Genomic DNA, 6,928 nt, shown 5'->3' with positions numbered 1-6,928 from the left:
AAAACCTTGTTCCCCCCCCCCCCCATTGCAAAATGCATTATTGTAATTTACGACTTTATGATGCATTTTACACGGATTTCTACAGCATACACGAACCATGAAATCATGGCAAATCATTTTTGAAGCAAATATTTTTTTATTCGATTTAAATAGCATAAGCTTCTTCTTTTTCTTTAGACATAATGGCTCCTGCCTTTTTGCAATTGCAATTTGTCCATTTATACCACACCGGCTTATGAAATTTTGGTAAAATCTTGTGTATTTGTGATAGTGTCATTCCGTTGTATCGTTACTTTCAATCAGGCTGCTTGCTTCCGCGCCGCGCGGCAATCGACACCGGTAGAGTTCGATTATCCCCCTGTCGGCATCGGCGTCGGCGTCGGCGTCGGCGACGACGACCACGATGACGACGTCGACGAGAGGAAAGCGTCATCACGCATGCCCGTATTCCCAAGCATCTCGTCCGTTCCGCGGAATCGCCCGACGGAGATTTTGACAGTACGCCGCCCTACATCCTCCGCGTCGAGATGCATCTCGATCCTCGTTGCCCACGGCACCGGCCACCCTTGCTCTCGCTTGCTCGCTCGCGATTCCGCGATACTGCCGCCGATATCTTCTATACACGGCGAGAAAATCGCATCGGATGCGCCGCTTAAACGTGCGCATTTAACAGCGCAGCTCGCGAAACAGGGTCAGTCGATAAAGTCCGAACGAGTGTTTGTGCGCGTCCGGAGTGTACCCTGACTGGTCTGGAAAACGAGCGTCGATGAAATTGTTGAGGCATGGATAAGTTGACGCTTTTTAATCTGGAACAGCGTCTTGAGTTTCGCGAAGAATTGTTTTCGATTCGAGAACTTTTCCGCTCGGTTATAAACGGAGATAAAGATGATTACGAGTAAATTCAACGAGGCGCCCCGAGGATTCGCATGATTCGCATAGACGGTACCGTTTTTCAGTTACGCTCTCGGGGTGGCCGAGAGAAATGGCAGCGCGGCAGGTCCGAATCTTCGCGACGTCTCGGAACAAGATGTTGACTCGTTTTTGAGCCAAGTGGTGGATGGGTGTAGTCGGAACTTGAAGTATTTGAATGACTTGCGCACGGCACGGCGGGAAGGTGGTTGTGTTAACTCAAGTATGCGGATTTCACGGGCATGTATACCTCCTCGGTGAGGTGGGGCTGGCTGTCTGGGCATCATCGAATCACCGCCGGCGCGGGCGTCCCAAAGTGCCGTGTAAATCTTCCTGAAAATTACAAAGTAATCTCGCGGCGCGTTCGCGTGACGGCTCCAGAATCAGATTTCACTGTGTGTGCATGTTTACATGTGTGTGTGTGTGTGTGTGCAAGTGTTGTATATCATACGTAAAGTGGTCTTCGACAGAATAACGCCGTTTCTACTTTTGGCCGTTTTGTGTCGCATACAACTCAAAAACATTCAACGCGATAAACGCGAGCTTTTGGAATATATATATGCTTCGAGACAATCGTTGAACTGTTAATGCGACTTTCGTAACGTGATTACGTTTTGTGATTCTCCAAAGGATTCTGCTAAGGGCGGGGATCTTCTCTTAGGCGGCCCTGGGCACGAACCTGCTGTGCTTCTCATGAACGTGGAACTGTCTGTCTGTCTGTCAGGAGCGTCTCTCTAACGTGAAATCCCGTTTGGGACCTTGACGGGCTCTCGTCCGCGAGCGGATTCCCGCGCTCTCGGTCGGTTTCAAGCTATCCCGGTGCATTCGTTCGAAGGTGGGCGGATGCCGCTGTCCATGCCAAGGACACGTATCCTCGGGCGCGCGATCCCGAGAACAATGAGAATCTCAGAATAACCGTTTCGTTGCGATGCCGGGATGTCGTGCCGGGAATACAAAATCCGAATCGTCTCGTTCTGCCCTTCGTCCATGTCGTCAGCCTCGGTGTCGTCGTCGCCGTTGTTGTTTGCTCCATTGAAACGTATGAGTGAAATTTAATTGCGTCGCGAATTCATATACCGTGAAAATAAATTGACCAGGAGAGTGTCAAGCGAAACTCGCTTTCGTCCGTCTATGACGATTCAAAAGAACGAAAAAACGAAGAGACGAGAAAAGAGGATAAGGAGTGATTGACGAATCGAACAGGATGAATAATTTTGATTGGAAACTACTGCGACGGAAAAAGGTACAGTTTGTTAGATCGAGTGTAATGTGATTCTTGTGATTTTTTTCGAATTCTCTTATGTTGGGCAATTTGATTATTTTGTTATCATTTCGTTTCAAGGTAGCATAAAGATAATTTTCTCATGTCTATAACTTGAATTTAGAATCAGGATTTGAATTTGTTATGTTTCTAAATACGCTTCGTGGCATTCTTGACAATCTGATGTATAATACATCGATATATCAATAACTTTCTTATTGCAGAATACAATGACTTGGGTTCTCAGAGGTTTTACGATGTATATTGTATGTTACAAGAAGCCATAAAAAAAAAAGAAAAGGAGATTAACGCTTTCGGCGTTGTCAATTGTGTAAAAGAAATTAATTGAAATTATAATTTCTGTAAATTTTTACACACAAGTTCGGCATGAAGTAATATAATATTGAATGGCTTGGTATAAACATGCATTATTTCTATAAATATGCTGATTGTAAAATATAGGATCAGTATTCACAACAGTGGAACCTTTGTATAAATGTTCCTTCGCTTTAACCTTCTGATCATCTTTTTTTTAAACTATATCCATGATATTCGCATTATGCAGCATAGCGCAAGATATATTCTTTAACTTCGGATGGACATAAAAATGATTCATAACTGTCGAAGTAAAAGAAATATTTACTATTTATAATGGGGTAATGGGAATCCTTGCTCTTATGTTAAGTGATCGAACTTGAATTCAATGTGTTGAATAGCTTGAAATTTGTGAAACACGAATACCGAAAATAAATTCAAGCTATAATTATATAGTGAAGTAATGAACAAATGCTGGAAGAGAGGATTTCAATTTTGACATAAAACTTGTAAATTCCTACAAATTTTATCAAAAATATAATAATGTCAGTGATATCTCTCTGATAATGTTCATTTATCAAGCGACGCGGTAAAATTAGTTTATATTTCCATATAAATATTATATTATTTTATAAAAAAAAGAGAAACTTATAATGAATATATATCTCACATTGCACATAAATATATATCTCGCATTGCACAACATGCTATTATAATATTAGTTATACATATGCCAAGAAAGTCAAAGTATACATACGTAGTATTTATTATTCTCAAAGTGGATCTTATCCCAATAAAATTTTAATCGCTTTAATTTAAAATAAACATTGAATTACATGTATTATATATTACTAATCTGAAGTGCGTGCATATAAATATTTCATAATTTATGATTTATTTTTGTACCAAGTATATTATATACTATTGACACAACGCATTTTCTGTTTCTTTTATTTAAATATACATACATACATACATATATTTAAGATCTCACTAGAAAATAATGTATATTTACGGTTTCTTATTCTTCCGCTGCATGTAATTATGTTGAAAAACAACTACGCGTGTACTCGTGGGTTAAAAGTGCTATTAGTCAATTTCTGAAACATAATGAATATAAGTAAGTCGTGATTATAAATTGCCACTCATATAAAAAATGACTCATTGACCCGCGGAAAGATTAGTACGACGGTACATCATAACGCGAGCAGAAAGAGCTGCTCGTTTTCGCACGTAGATGGATGTTTAGTTGAGAATAATAGAGACATAGAGTGCCGCTATAATGACGATCCATTAGTCACCGAGAGAGCGGGATGGCCGGAAACGTAGAGAATTGCCTTTTTGAGAAATATTAAGAATCCACTCTGTGTGCTTTGTACGCCAATACTCAGAGTTTCATTTCCGCCGTTTTTATTCCCATTGGCTCGGAAAGCACGGTCATTGTCTTTCGAATTTCTGCTGATCTCACATTGTTAGCAGACACGTGCGAAACTAGAAAACCCTGACCTCATGATATTCCGTTACTTTCTGTAATGTCATGATATACTATTTAACGTTTAACATATCTAAAATTACATGCGCGCACACTTGGAAGAAAATATAAGGAAATTGTAGGAAATAGGATCGTTTTCATTCCCTAAACTGCATTAGAAGATTAATGATGTGTTTCCGCTGACAGTTTGATTCATTCGATAATTGTCACGGAGTCTGAGATATAGGAGACGAACTCTAATCTCCGCGATGATTGCGATCATATACCGAAAAATAGAGACGCCGAAAGTGATTGCAAAAGCTATCTGTGCTATATGGAGATAAACGAAGCGAATCGATACCTACGGGAACTTACATTATCTTTTGAACACACGACGGTATGCGTGGTAAGAAGGGACGGGATAAGCAATCATCTACCCATTTAGGAGAATACGAAAACTTCTTTTACTTTAACAAATTTTATGAATGAAAACATCTCTTGTGATGGTAAATTGGTTTCAAGTATTTTATTTTTTATCCTTTCAGTATTTGCTCTTTTTGGACGTATGTTTCTTCTATCGCCCCTTAATGAAAACATCTCTTGTGATGGTAAATTGATTTCAAGTATTTTATTTTTTATCGAATGTATATTTGCCTTACTTTTGGAATTTTCAAATAATTCATGTGGAGTACTGGAGAACATTGTTTGTACATCGCTACGTAGACTGGATCAATTGCCTTGAATACAATAATTGATGGTATTGGTGAACATTTTAATATATTGTCGATATTTTTAATAGGCATATGTCTTATTGAGTGCGGAAAATCTTTCTGGCATTCTTCTGATTTTTTATTATTTTCTAGATATCTACCGTATCTATTTCGGAAAAGCGAGTAACCATTGATTAGCTACCGCATAAGAATTATGTGTTATTTCCTCGTTGTTACTACGCCAGATGTATACCATCATTTACAAAGTAGACCACCACAAAACTCTTCACAGATTTTTTGCAATCTATATTTATATTTAATTTTTTGCCCACATGCCATTGAAGAATGTCCAAAGAAAAGTCATCCAATATTTGGCTATCAATTTTTAAATCATGTATATGTATGTATCCATCAACATCTGTGAGTTAAAAATTGAGTTTTAAAATTGGCACCTTGGTCATTATTTAGATTTATAATTTAAAAAACGAATTCATTAGTTAAATTATTTCTCGAGTAACTGTGAATTATTTTTCGAGTAACTTCTTTTCTATTATTAATGAGAACAAGCAAATTGCGAGATTAGTAATGATAGCAGAGTGATTTTTAATTAATGGTTGTTTAGAAATTGAATAACTGCACGCACTGGATGCACAACCGACGGGATCGCGAATACAATACGATAACTGCGTCACACAATGTCATCAAACTCTCTATTCTATTTGGATTATTAGGCGTATTCTCGATATATTTGTTCGGTATATTAGCAACGACTCGCGGTAAAGTTACTTGCGTTTTATCCGCCGGCGGTATTACCCTGCGTGCGTGTACGGGCCACGAACGCGTTCGAGAGAATTTGCATAACAGAAAGAAGGCGTTACCGCGGTCGACATTAAATTTCAGGCATCAATGCGTCCGGCTTTCTGTCCCTGCGGTCTTTTCTTGCGTCTCCGATAATTACCGTATACCTGATCGACGCATTTCGAGGTGCCCAGTGTCGTAACGTCGCGTCGCCCTGTCGCATTGTCTATTTGCGCTATCGGCGCGTTTTATCGCCATTGATAAAATGACTTTTGCCTTCGGCGGTAAGACTTTAACACGGGTGAGTTATGCGAGATCCGAAGAACGACATTCATACGTGCATATTAATGGATTATCTATATACGTCCCGTGGCTCAAACGGGCTCTGCGATTTGCATTGAATGCGTCAAGTGTATGATGATTTGCTCGCCGACTCTAATTTATCCGTGTAATTGACTTGGCGACGAAATCACGTAACAACGAATAGCGAAATGCCGTCGGTTCTATAAGCATAAATGATTTTCTTGCAAAAGTCTTAATCGCACGCATTCATCACGCGTATTATATGAAATCGGACAATCGCGCGCGAAATGCCGTCGGTTCTATAAGCATAAATGATTTTCTTGCAAAAGTCTTAATCGCGGCATTCATCACGCGTATTATATGAAATCGGACAATCGCGTTCTACATTATTAACGCAACATCATAATTTCGTGCCTCCTGCCGCCTTAAATCCCTCCCTCATTTTAGTTTAAACGTTTAGGGGTGAGATTAATTCTAAGAGATGAAAAATTTATTTTGTATTGGATTGAACGTTCCGTTTTTTTTTTTTTATTTGCATATATATTGTGTATATTACTTACATAATCGAAAGGTAAATCATAAGTCCATATAAAAATCGGAAAATGCACACTATAACAGACAATCGATATAAAGATATCAATCGATCTCGTAAGTATAGCGATTTTCCGCGTGGACGAGTATTTATTGTGGGGAGACATACTCAACGTAGGGTCTCCGTTACAATCAATGTATTGCTAGATTTATTTTTTGACATTTAGTGCATCATGCTGATTAAGTAATCGTCATGTTTGGGCGGACGATTTTTCTTTTTTTGCGCGCGTAACTTTTGTCATTGACGAAACGTGTCTCACTTGCGTGCTCCTGTTCTTCCGATTTTTCGACTGAGTTCTCTAATTGATTTTTATAATTTACGAATTCCGATTCCATAATCAACAATTTAAGACAAGGTTACAATTTTTTTCTTCAAGGGATAATTTTTCACTTTCTATTTTCTTTAAAATAAAATAATATAAATAAACGGCTTTAAGTTAAAATTTCTGATTCAATGTTCAAGAACAATGTTTATTTGCTCCTTTAGCTCTGTTTATATACCTATTTTCTTTAATTTTTGGATTGCTTTCTTCTTACGCGATGCCTGATTCGAGCGTTCGCGATCTCTCT

The 6,928-nt window shown here is 38.7% G+C and overlaps 1 pseudogene; it reads right to left on the bottom strand.

The window, feature by feature from the left end:
• Window positions 1-3,168, bottom strand: part of LOC115232746 — an 8,048-nt pseudogene extending 4,880 nt beyond the window's left edge.
• Window positions 3,169-6,928: the final 3,760 nt, after the last annotated feature.

Source organism: Formica exsecta, unplaced genomic scaffold (assembly GCF_003651465.1).
Source record: "Formica exsecta isolate Colony F162 unplaced genomic scaffold, ASM365146v1 scaffold15, whole genome shotgun sequence".
In the NCBI taxonomy this organism is placed as follows: Eukaryota; Metazoa; Arthropoda; class Insecta; order Hymenoptera; family Formicidae; genus Formica; species Formica exsecta.
This window is presented reverse-complemented; position numbering and strand designations above follow the sequence as displayed.